General features: G+C 48.7%; 1 protein-coding gene across 3 annotated transcripts in view; it reads right to left on the bottom strand.

The window, feature by feature from the left end:
• TSC1 (TSC complex subunit 1) overlaps window positions 1-2,811 on the bottom strand; it is a 48,953-nt gene extending 46,142 nt beyond the window's left edge. Inside the window, exon 1 of one of the 3 annotated variants that reach the window (XM_060300244.1) lies at window positions 2,694-2,811. The gene's annotated coding sequence lies outside the window, so the exon portion shown is untranslated. The remainder of the gene's footprint in view (window positions 1-2,693) is intronic. The other 2 variants (XM_030838448.2, XM_060300245.1) reach the window with 2 other exon arrangements.
• Window positions 2,812-13,272: the final 10,461 nt, after the last annotated feature.

Raw genomic sequence — 13,272 nt, 5'->3', positions numbered from 1 at the left:
GAAGTCGAAAGCTATCTGACTTCTAGAAAAGCTTGAAATGGTTGATGTATTGCTGTATTTGGCTCATCTGCAGCCAAGAATATCCAGTTAATTCCAGAAAAAGTTAACTTTAGTCTACCATGGCCCTAAACCCGGAAAAGAACCATACCTGTACCTTAACAAACTCTGAAAGAAGACAGATCTGTACGATCAAGTCAGCTCTAATTCAGAGCCCCAAACTTACCCACCACTATATACACCAGAGGTTAGAAGCTATTTTAAGAAATGCCTCTGCAATAAATTATAAATTAAAAGAAAAATAGCCAAAGTGGCTACTTTAGCCACTGGTCCGCAACCCCTGGTGCACATCAGAATCACCTATGACTTCTTCCAAAATACACTTAAAGACCAAATATGCAAATCTACCTACTAGGGGGCCAGATACCTGTGCATGAAGGTTCTGATGGACATTACTGTTAGAGATCTCTCGTTTCCGGTAATTTCATTACTCTATAAACATCCCATAGACAGGCATGTATTTGATTTGTCCTAGTAAGACTGTTCAGTTTCACCTCACAAATGAAAACAGGTATGCACAGAAAGCATCTTATTACACCCGGACAGCAGCAGCATGGGACATCTTTGCTCTCAAGAAACCAGTGAGGAAGAGTACAACTGAGTCACAAGATTTGGGACACTCCAATTTCATGAAAACAAGTAAGAATGCGTGTAGTTGCCTAGGAATCTGTCTAGCTAGGCAATTAGGAACATCCCAAAGTCTTTATGACACCAGGAAATGCGTGAAGCAAAGAAAGCTTACATCGTTCGCCCTTCCATGCACGTGACGTAAGAGCGTCTGGGTAAGATATATAGTTTGGTAAGAGGATAGTTTCCATTGACACCCTCTATAAATACCCCTTAAGTTTACACCAGGTGGTTAGAGGGAGAACCTGTGACTCCCCAGAGAAATAGCAAAGAATCTGTCAGTGTTTCTGAGGCACCTCATTGGCCCGATGCGTGACTGTTAAAGGTGCATTTCCCCGCTCGACCCTACATCAGTTTTCACACGTGCATGTTCCAGGTTTACTCAGGAACGGGCAACTTAAGAATCACAGGTGGTTGCTCTGTAAATCAAGGGCTCCCACAAGGGTTGGTTTTATGACGCTTCTCGAAATTTACAGCTCCACTTTGCCGGCACGTGTGAATTCAGACGACTCCAAGTTGATCCCCAAATTATAAACCGATGGATCTCAGAAGAGTATTATTCTATTTTAGTACTTTTACAGCTTACACTATGTAAAATGAAGGGCTATTTCCATGCTTTCTATAAAAAAAACCCAGCAAGGATTTTAGCACGACTTCTTTCTGCAGTAAACGCGTGAGTTTTATGAAAACATCAAATACTTTCCGGCGTAATTTAGACTAACATGTTTACAGGCACAACCCTGCCACCCCCAACAAAAGCTAAGGTATATAAGCAAGGGTGTCCCTCCTCAAAATTAAAGACACACACACACACACACACACACACACACACACACAGGCACTTATGCACAGACCTCGGCCAACTGATTAATTCTAATCACCTACTTAGAATGACGGGCCAGCTTTGATCAAATAAGAGATAAATGAGAGAGTCATAGGTGTACAAATAGAGACAGGAGCACAGTCTGGGAGGCAGTCAGACCCCAGTTCCAGTCCTGGCTCACATAATCCTAGAGGGGTGACCTTGGGCAAGGGACCCTCATCTCTCGGGGCCTCAGTTTCTTCATCTGAGAAATGGAGGCATTAAGAGTGGCTGCCTTTCCCCTTTGTCTCGAGGGCTACAGGAGAGGATGAGTGCAAAGCACTTGCACAGCGAGCGCCCCATAAACAAGCTGCTGTTGTCGAGAGGACCGCGCCCCCTCCAAAGCCTCCCCCCACACCCCCAAATCCGAAGCAAAACTCTTGCAAAGGAAACACAAAGAAACAGCTTTCATTCTCAAAGGGCTCTCTGACTGCGGGCTCTTCACCCTCCAGTTCCTCAAATGAATGAATGAGCGTCTAGGAGTGGCTCTGCAAATAGCTGTCTCTTAAGAATCACCTCTGCTGACTCGAAAGCAACTGTCTTTCACCGTCGATTAAATACCCACGAGCACACCCGGAGCGACGCGCTCGGTCATGCAAATTTCAGCGGAGACACCCAGTCCAGGCGGGTCCTTGATGCCCACAGGCAGCCTCCATTCATCCCCCGCCCCCCCAACCCCTGACCCCTCTCAACAAGCCCGGGGGCCAGCCCCACCGCCTGGCCCCGCCCCCCAGCCGAGGGTCTCTCCCCCGCTCTCCGCACCCCGCGGGAACCTGTCACCCCACCCAGCGAGGGGCTGGCGACCAGGCCCACCTCACCCCTGCCCTCGGCTCCGCGATGCGGGGGTGCAGCCGTCCCCTCCGTCGCCGAAGAGGGGCGACGTGCCGGCCGGGGCCGCCTCTCCTCCCCAGAGACCCGCCAGCCTGGCCGGGCCCCGCCGGAGATAGAGCGTAATAAGAGGGAGGGGAAAGCTCTCCGAACCCTCCTTCCCGGAGTCCCTTCTCCGGCAAGAGAGCCCCTTGCCCCAGCCCCACAGGGCCTCCCAGACTGAGGCCATGGTGCCAGGACTGCCCTGAGAAGCCCCCATGAAAGGGAGGGGGCGACACCCTCATCCTCACACACGGTCTCCTCCCCCTCAGCTGTTTACCTCACAGCTCCTCCAGCCTACAGGGCGCCGCCATCTTGGACGTACAGCACCTCCCCCCTCGTCGTGAAATGTCCGCGGCCGCTGCAGCCTCCGCCACGAAAAAGAGTCCCAGCAGGGTCTCGCCCCCCACCCCGTCGAACCCGACGACAGATGACCGCGGTCGGCAGCACCTTTGGAAGGAAGGGGAAGTTCTGCTCATTACTGATGATGCTAACCAGTCGAGAAAGAACCAAGGAGAGTTTGTAAGGTAGGGGGGCGGGGACGGGCGGAAGGATTCCGAAAGGGAGCCGCTGAGAGGTCTTGTGACTGCGAAGGAGGCAAAAAGAAGGGCCGGCGCGGCGGGAGGAGCTACGCGAGAGAGCGAGGGGCGGGGCGGCGGGCCGGGCCAGGCCGGGCAAGAGGCGTAAACAAGTTGGCCCGGCTGGGTGTGGTTGGAGTGCCACACGCCTTCCGGAGGTTCCTTCTCCGCTCGCAGACCCGGGTGCCCCTTCCAGGGTCTCCGTGTGCCCGGCCGCAGAGCTGCGTTCATGTTTCCCGAAGAGCCCGTAGGGCCCCTGTGGGCGAAGGGTCTGCTGTGGAGCCTTGGAGGAGTGGCAGCTCATCTGCGGAAAGAGAAAAGCTGCACCAGGGCAGCCTTCTTTCCTTCAAGGAGTATTTACAGAAGCCCACTTCTGGGCCTACGGAGACCCACGGTGGCTTCTACCCTCAGATTGCTGGCGTTTCAGACCTGGTCGCGACGTCTATGGAAAACCACCCTGATCAGAGCAGGCAGCTTTAAAAGCAGAACCCCTCAGTTCAGTTCCTGCTCCGCTGCTTCCTAGCAGTGTAAACTTGGGCAAGTCTTGAAGGCCCTTGAGCCTCAGTTTCTTCCTCTGTGAAATGGGTATAAGAACAGGAGTGAAGTGAGGATTCAGGGAGAAAAAGTATGGAGAGTGTTTAGCACGGCGACCCGCGCCGAGTGAATGCTTGAAGGATGATGGCCCTTATCAGAGGCAGGGTATAGCAGACGCTGTGACTGGTGCAAAGCAGCCTGAGAGAGGCCGCAGTTGAGCTGTGGTGTCTGAAAGGCTTTCTGAAAGAGTGAGCATCCCGCCGGGTTTTAAAAGAAAGGTAGGTTTCATGAAATAGGAATGGGAGAGGTGTTTGGGAAGAAAAGAACTAAAGTTTGGAAAGAAAAGAACTAAAAGAAGCAAGGGCCTGCCGGGCCGGGGGAGTTATGGAAATAACACGTTTGGTCATGGGAACTAGTTGGGTCACGAGGCAAGGCGGCATATGGCTTAAGGGGCCTGCTGTGTGAGTCGCTAGCACGTTGGGTTGTGTCAGAATTCCAAGAGGCCCAGGGGGGTCGGCTACTGTTAGTCCGTGGGTTGCCTTTGTGAGAATTAAAAAAAAAAGGCACTCCTTCTGGGCCCATAGCCCACGTGAGCAGAGCCCGGGCTGTATTTTGGCCTCTACCCACCTACCCGCACCCACACTCCTCCTGGGGACCCTTGAGCCGTGCACATCCTGTATAATCATTCTGGCTTCTGGGGGAGGTGAGCATTGACCTGGAAATTCCACCAGCCTAACACACCATGGAGGCAGCTGGGGGAAGCCAAGAGGTCGTGATTCAAACAGACGAGCGTGAAGGCAGGTTTCTGCCATCGTGCGGACTGGGTGAGCCTTAGTTTCCTCATCTGCAGCATAGGGGTAATAATAATGCTTACCTAATGGGGTGGATTCAATGAGACGTTAAGATGTAACCAGCATAGAACCTATGTCAATAAATGTTAGTTTTGTTAATTTGTTAACTGCACTCACAGTCAGCATGCAGCCACTGCCTGGAGTCAGGCCACCCAGTGCTGACTTCCGTGTAGTTACCCAACATAGTCGGCTCGGGGCCCAGAGATGGAAAGTTTGGGGGAGAAGGGGTGGGGTGGTCTGGGTTCAGGAACAGATTCCTGCCTTTGCGTTAGCACCATGGCAGGAACTCAGGGACATTCTGAGACCACCAGTGAGTGGGAGAGTTAGGTTAAGGGATGGAGTCGGGGGATGGGCACTGCTCCAGAGCTCCAGCCCAGGAACCCCCTTTCCCCACCCACAATCTTCCTGGGCTCCGTGATCTCATCCTGCTGGAATGCTCTCCTCCATGGAAGGGAGCAATGATACAGGAGCCTCATCAGCTCCTGGACCTCAAGGGGGCCATAACCACGCTGTTACTGTTTATACAGTGTCTGGAAGAAGAATGGTAATTCTCTCAATATGGACCACCAGGGGCTGTGAGAAGAAGCTGGGAAGAAAGGCAGAGGCAGCCCTGCCACTGTCTCCGTCCACTCCCCAGGGGCTGCCTTGCTATTTTCTGCTTTTCTGGAGTTGATTTTTGTCATTGGCTAAATAGACGTTAATCAGACCACTACCTTCCACGTACCACCCTGGAGCCTCCCCATGGCAGGGGCTTCCTGACCGGGCTTTCTCCAACCATCATGTCCAGCCTATATGAGTGTGACAGAAGACAGAAGGGGTGAGCCCTTGGAGGCAGGTGGCACCCACTTGATGTGTGTGAGGCATTCATCTGTGCAGCAGCTCCCCCTCCCCTTCCTGGGGACAACCACAGCATCACCCTCAGGCCACAGGCACCTGGACCAGGTCTAGCCAATCCAAGGTCCTGGGCATCCAGCCAAAGGGCTTGGTACAGTTGGACATGTGACCCAAGTTGGGCCAATCAGGGTGCTTCCCTGAGTCTGTATACATGGATGCTGAAAGAGATGTTGTCTTTCCTCTGGGGTCACTAAACTGGGATGAGAAAGCTGTGACCCTCCCCCTCTCCCTCACCTACACCAAACGCTGTGAGGAGTCCAGCCAAAAGATGGAAAAGACACAGAGAAACAGAGACAAAGAGAGACGGAGATGGAAAGAGAAATGTAGGTTGCTACCCCCTCAAACTCCGGAGTCCCTGATGCCAGCTTCACCCTGGTCCTCCGAGTTCCATGAGGCAAAAACTATTTCCGCTGTTGTTAGTTTCAGTTGGGTTTCTGTCCCTCACAAACAAAAGACCTTCCAGATGCAATGAGATTTGAAGGCCTTTGGAAGGACACCACTAGTCAAAAATATGTCCTTTTCTATGTCATAAGTTCATCCATTTGAGTAGTTCTCTTGCTTCAGCTTTCTGTGTGGCAGCCCCTTGCTTTCAGGGGTCACACATTTACTGGAGGGTGGACTCCAAGCTCCTGGCAGTAGCCCCCGAGACTCTCAGCAGCCCTGGCCGCTCCAGTCCTGTCATTGTGCCCTTGCTGTCTAGCACTGTGTCCGAATGGACACATATGTGTATAAATATATGCATATATTTCTAACTTAGTTGAATGGATTATGTCATCAATGGCGATCTGCTTCTTACTTTTTTCCCCACTCAACTTTATGTCTTGAAGCTTCATGTTCCTTGCCCTGTATACGTGCGGCCGGTAGCTTCTAACTGCTGACGATGATTCAATGATGTGGATCTGCCCTGATCTGCTCTCCACTCTCCCAGGGAGCAACACCCATAGTGCCACCAGAAACAACACTGTGATAAACTTCACTACTTGTTCCCGTACGCGTCCAGCTGAGAATTTCTTTGGGATACGTAACTAGGACTAAAACTGGTGGATCATAGACTATGCATGGACTTACTCTGTTGTTTTTAGAGAAAAAAAAATTAGCTTTACAGGGGTATAATTGATACACAAAAGATTAATGTTATATCTTGATGACTTTGGACATGGCATGCACCTGTGGTACCATCACCACAGCCCAGGTACTAAACATATCCATCACCTCCAAAATTTTTACACAGACTTACTTTTAAGAAACACCACCCAACTGTTCTCCAGGACAGCTGCCCCAGGCTACAGTCTCACTAGAAGTCTACAAAAATGCCCACATCCCTGCCAACACTCTTAATTGTAAAGTATAATAGGGCTATAGTGACCCATTCTTGTTTTAACTTACCTCTCTCTTAATGAGATGGAGCATTTTTTAATATTCTTGTCAGTCTTGTGGGTTTCATCCTCCATAAATGGTCAGTTCTTATCTTTTGACCATTTTTCTCTCAGGAGTTACTATCTTTTCCTTGTTGCTTTGCAGGATTGCAACACACGGAAATGTGTCCTTTGCTGACTATAGATATTTCAAGTGTCTTCCCCCACCTGTTATCTTCCTATTAACTATATTGTACTTTGCTGGAAAAGAGACATTAATTTTGATGTAATCAACTCCTCCTTTTTTGACTTATAATTTGGGTTTCTGTGGTTTTGTTCAAGAATGCCTTTTCCAGCCCTTACTCATAAAGGACAGTTGGCATGGCGGCCACAGGTGTGCAGTGCGCGAACCAGCATCTGGGGAGGACAGAGGGAGTAAGGCTGAGTTGGGATCCTGGTTCTACAACTTGGCAGTGTGCCCTGGGTGAGTAACCAAACTTCAGTTTCTATACCCGGACGTGGGGATGCCACCAATAACCTTAAATACCCAACTCAGAGGGTCACTAGGACGGTCCAGTGAGAGACTCATGTAAATGCCTATCAGAGCGCATGCCAAAGTGTGGGCACCTATGAGTATCGTCATTACTGTTCCCTGATGCGTGAGTGTCCTCAGGCTGCTGTGACAAAGTACACAGACTGCGTGGCTTTAAACCACAGAAGTGCGTTCTCTCTAAGTTCTGGACGCCAAAAGTCTGCAATCAAAGGGTCAGCCGGGCTGGTCCCTTCTGGGGTCTGTGATGGGGAATGTCCCGTGCCCTCTCCTACCTTCTGGGGGTTGCCAGCCGTCTTTGATGTTCTTGGCTTGCAACTGCGTCCCTCTACTCTCTGCTTCCCTCTGTGCGTGGCCGTCTCTCTCCCTGTGTGTTTTCACATGGCCTAAATTTGGTCACTGGGTTAAAGAGGTGACAGCAGAGAGGCGACACACTTCTCTGTATGTGTCACTGCGTGTCCTTTCTTTTTATAAGAACACCAGTCATGGGGAATTCCCTGGTGGCTCAGTGGTTAGGACTTGGCGGTTTCACTGTCGCGGCCCCAGGGTCAGTCCCTGGTCAGGGAACTAAGATCCCACAAGCCACGTGACACAGCAAAGAAAGAAACAAAGAAAGAAAGAACACCAGTCATTGGGTTTAGGGCCCACATCAATTCAGTATGACTTCATCTGAACTGAATTACATCTGCAAAGACCCTATTTCCAAATAAGGTCACATTCTGAGGTTCTCGGTGGGTGTGAATTGGGGGTGGGGAGAGAACACTTGTCAATCCCCTACACCTGCTTTTAAGGTGCATGGAGTCCAGCAGATGAGACGGAAGGGGGACCCACCGCAGTGTGACTCAGAGTCAGGTCCAGCCCAGAACCACTTTGCAAAGTGGCTGCACTTGGAACGATGAGGGCAACTTATTGGTGGGGATGATGTTTGAACTTTGCTTCCAGTTTAATCAGAAGTCTGATAAATGGTGTTGAGGCAGGTGGGCTTTTCAGGAGGAAGACCCAGCTTGAATAAAGGCATGGACGTAAGACCACGTAAGGCTCATTGGCTGATAAATTGTCAGATTTAAGATATACATGAAACAGGAGATAAGAAAGGCAAGGCATGGAGGGTCCCGAGCTGAAAAAAATAACGAAGACTGATGGATATAGATACGCTACCAAATGTAAAATAGACAGCTAGTGGGAAGCAGCCGCATAGCACAGGGAGATCAGCTCGGTGCTCTGTGACCACCTAGAGGGGTGGGATAGGGAGGGTGGGAGGGAGGCGTGAGAGGGAGGAGATATGAGGATATATGTATACATATAGCTGATTCACTTTGTTATACAGCAGAAACTAACACACCATTGTAAAGCAATTATACTCCAATAAAAATGTGAAATAAAAAAGGAAATAAGCCTGAACTGTATCTGGAGGCAAGGAGGATCCTCTGAAGGTTTGAGAGTTGAGGAGAGAAGAGGCGGAAGTTGTCTGTTGAATGTTGACAAAGGCTCAATCTTGACTTTCATGCTTACCAAAGTAACTTTGAAATCCTGGGCTATCTGTCTCCTTGGCAGGCCACTTCCTCACCCAAATCCCCAAGCACATCTCTGTACACCCCTTGCAGTATGATGTGTAGGACCACAGTACGCAGTGTTCTCCATGTTTAAGAGTTTCCTGGGGCTTCCCTGGTGGCGCAGTGGTTGACAGTCCGTCTGCCGATGCAGGGAACGCGAGTTCGTGCCCCGGTCCGGGAAGATCCCACATGCCGCAGAGCGGCTGGGCCCGTGAGCCATGGCCACTGAGCCTGCGTGTCCGGAGCCTGTGCTCCGCAACGGGAGAGGCCACAACAGTGAGAGGCCCACGTACCGCAAAAAAAAAAAAAAAAAAAAAAAGAGAAAAAAGAGTTTCCTGGCCATCATGAGACCGTCCCCTTCCCCAAAGCAGAAGCATTCACAACCAGAGGTTTTATTTTAGCTGGACCCCCTTGAAGAATATGCAGGGACTATTTGGAAAAGATAAATCTGGATCCCTACTTCACACCCTGTAATCAGGAAAAAACTCCAAAGGGATCAGAGCTCTTAGGTGTCAAAAGTGGAACCATAAAAGTGCTAGAAGAAAACAACACAGGCGAATTTTCTGTAATCAAGAGTGAAAGGGTGGGATAGGGAGGGTGGGAGGGAGGGAGACGCAAGAGGGAAGAGATATGGGGAGATGTATATGTATAACTGATTCACTTTGTTATAAAGCAGAAACTAACACACCATTGTAAAGCAATTATACTCCGATAGAAACGTTAAAAAAAAAAAGTGAAGAAAACCTTTCCGAAAATGGCTGAAAAGTCAGAAGCAAAAGAAGAAATGGCTGATGAATCAGACGACCTCCAAAACAAAGTAAAAAACAAAACAAAACAAAACTCCTTTTGTAAGGCAAGAAGAAAACAAGCAAAGACAAAACAAATAAGCTGAGACAAAATATTTGCAACTTATTTCACAAATAAGCCTCCTAATATAGAGAGAATTCCTTAACGTCTTTTTTTAACTCACTTATTTCCTAGAAAAAGAGGGCAAAAGACATGAACAGTTCACAGAACAAGAGATGTAATTGATTTCAGACTTCCGGCCTCCAGAACTGAGAGAGAATACACTTCTGCTGCATAAGCCACCCAGTTGTGGTCGATTGCTAAAGCAGCCCTCAGAAGCTAATACACTGACCATAAAAAGGAATCTTTGGAATGTAATGTAAATCATTGAAAAAATACAAATCCATGAGTTCATAGTGATACTCAGAATTAAGGGGGGAAAAGGAGAGAGAAAATTTTAAAAATCCAATTATGCCAACACCTTATTATGGAAATCAGCAATTAAAAAGAAAAGATGAATCATTTACACCCTGATATTTGGAAGAACTCTGGCTCATCCACAATTAATGAGGGAAAGCTCATCTTTACAGAAAAAAAAAAAAACAGTTAATAAATGTGGAAGGAGTGAAAGAATTAGAAGGATCACCATTTTGCAACCATCAATGAAACAGTTGATTCAGCGGTGGAAGCTGAACCCATTAGGAGAAGCTGTGGGGAACAGGATGCTTGCATGACGACAAAGTCCTACTCGACAACCTGCTTCTCACCTCACCTTTATGATGGAGAGAGCTGGCTGTCACCTCTTTAACCCAGTGACCAAACTTAGCATCACTAAGGTGGGACAACCTGACATTAGGTACCGCCAATGCTGTGGCGCACACAGCATCACCTGAGAAATATCCTTGCCCAAGACATCTCAGCTGAACTGCATCAAGCCTTGGCCCTAACGTCCAGTATACATGGGATGGAGGAACAGGTTAGACGGCACCTCAAGGAAACAATCAGACAAATCCGGAAAGCAGACCCTTCTACCAGGCTGGCCTGAGCTCTTTTGAGGGGGTGGGGGTTTGGGGGGGATCAATGTCAAAAGAAAGGGGTAGGGGGCGCTGTTCTATCATAAAGGAGGCTAAAGAAACAGGCAAACGCAATGCTTGAAACTTGGCATGATCTTGATTCTAAAAGAGCCACTCTACGAGAAAATGGGGGGAGATTGCAAAAAAAAAAAAAATGTGAGTCTGAAATGAATATGCAATGATACTAGGAAATTATTGACAGTTTTCTTAGGTGTGATAATGACAGTTACATGATGATATAAGAATATCTGTTTTTAGGAGATACATGCTCAAGTATTTATGGGTGAAGTGTCATGATGTCTGCAATACATCTTCAAAGTGTTTTATCAAAACGAAACACATTTATATGTACATATATATGCATATAGAGACATAAAGCACAGTTGGCAAATGATAACTTGTTGAATAACAGTGAGGGATATATAGGTGTTCATCAGACATGTTTCACTTGCTTTCTTTTTGGAAATTTTTCATAATAAAAACTTGCAAAAATACGTGAAGATCAGAAAATAATAATTGGACTGCGCAGCGAAGGGAAATCTGAGATCCTCATCACGAGATGGTGAGATACTCCGGGCTTCACTCTCACTCTCTGTGTCTGTGAAAATGAAGGATTGGGCAGACGTTTGTTTTTAACTTTGGTAAACTGCGCATCACATGACATTTGCCATCTTAACCATGTTTAAGTGTACGGTTCGGGGGCATTAAGCACATTCCCATTGCTGTGCAGCCATCACCCCCATCCATCTCCAGGACGTTTTCATCTTGCGAAACAGAAACGCCGTACCTATTAAATAACTCATCCCTCACCCACAGCTTCTAGCAGCCACTATTCTACTTTCTGTCTCTGTGATGTTGACTTCTCCAGATACCTCGTGTAAGTGGAATAAAGTATTTATCTTTCTGTGATTGGCTTATTGTACTTAACAGAATGTCTTCAAGGTTCATCTGTGTTGTAGCACGTGTCAGAATTCGCTTCCTTTTTAAGGCTGAATATTCCATTGCACAGATGTACTCTATTTTGTTTGCTTATTCATTTGTCGATAGACCCTGGGTAGCCTCCCGCGCTTGGCTGTTGTGAATACCGCTGCTGGGAAGACGGGCATACGGGTATCTCTTTGAGTCCCCACTTCGATGCTTCAGGTGCACACCCAGGAGAGGAATGGCTGGATCTGGGTGGGGTGATTTGTAAAGGATTCTTTCCTGCTTTCCAAATGAGCTTATGACACGTGTCCTTTTAAACTGCAAAGCACTCATCTTGCAGAAACGCGTGGAGAGACCACCTTTCAAGGATGTACCAGCTGTAGTCACAAGACTGCTATGTCCTCACCCTCTCCCCAGCTTCTACATTCTTTTCTTCAGAGAAGGAGACCTCCCTACATGCTCTTGGGTAGATAAGAAACAACCGGAAGAGAAAAATGCTCACCCTTCAGGGGACAGTGATAAAATGGTAATTTGAAAACCTCTGAAGGTACAGGCAAAATAAATGTAAATTGAGTGCAAATCCTAGAAGCTGGAAGGCAGCGCCCCCTGCAGGTCACTTCTAATGCTGATCAGCCTTGAGATAGACTGCTCTTTCCCAGATGGGTTTGTATTTCGAGTTCTCTGCAGAGAGGTGTATGTCGTCCTGAATGTCTTTCCTCGGCTCTCACTTCTTTATGGGTTCCTTTGAGGCTTTGTTTCCTCGGTCTGGAGACTGAAGCCATGCCCCAGGCCCAAAGCCCCCTGACGCACGTAGGATATCGGGGGAGAGAGGGCCTCTCCCCGCTCAACAGCCACAGAAAACTCCTCTGATGGCTGAAACTACGCAGGCAGCAAGGCCACCGCTCCCTGGGGCTACCTGATGGGGCTTGACCGAGGAGGTGAGGACCCACTGGGGGATTTTCACCCTCCTCAGGCTGGCTAGTGAACCGCCCCCCACCCCCACACGCAGTGCTTGTTGGGAAGAATACAAACTAGCATCCATGCGTCACAAGCTTACCGATCCTGGGATGTGCCAGGCATGGTGCTGGAGAAACCCTGGGGAATAGGAGGTGGGGTCCTTGCCCTGGTTGCTCAGGCAGATGCCCCCACGTATCACTGTGTGGACTTGGCTGTGGTACCAGCTGCACCTGGGGGGTGGTGCTTGGTTTCCCATCATTTGGTCATTACTTCCAAGTGACAAAATGCTACCTGGGACTAAAAGAGGCGAGGCTTGTGACGGCCCTGCACCCTCTCTGGCATGGGTGAATGTTCACGAGACTCTCATTCCTTCCCCTGTGCCTGCAGCCTCGCGAGGGCTTCCTGTGAGTATCCAGAGAACACAGGCGCGGAAGTCACCGGGAGTTTATGGCGCAGTAACCAGATGCCGTGTGTTTCATTAATAACCAGCCTGCCATGTAAATTAGCACAGCCCACCTGGTAGGAATCAGGCTGACGCGCCCTGTTTGCTTGTTTGCCCTCAGCAGCTAAGGCTTCTGGACTAGCCCATGAAAGAGAGGGCAGAGTTCCACAGCTGAATATTTCTGGTGAGATGTGATAACTTACACATTTAAAGCATTTTAGCGTTTATAAAATGTTTTGCATGTATTATCTCATTTGCTACCTACAGCTCCAAGGGAAGCTTTATCTTAGCCCTGTTTTAGAGACGGCAAGTCTGAGGCTCGGGGAGACTAATGTCTGCCTGTGGTCTGCAGCGGGTGTGTG

Source organism: Globicephala melas, chromosome 6 (assembly GCF_963455315.2).
Source record: "Globicephala melas chromosome 6, mGloMel1.2, whole genome shotgun sequence".
In the NCBI taxonomy this organism is placed as follows: domain Eukaryota; kingdom Metazoa; phylum Chordata; class Mammalia; order Artiodactyla; family Delphinidae; genus Globicephala; species Globicephala melas.
Note: the sequence above shows the minus strand (reverse complement) of the source record. Positions and strands in the feature narration are given on the sequence as shown.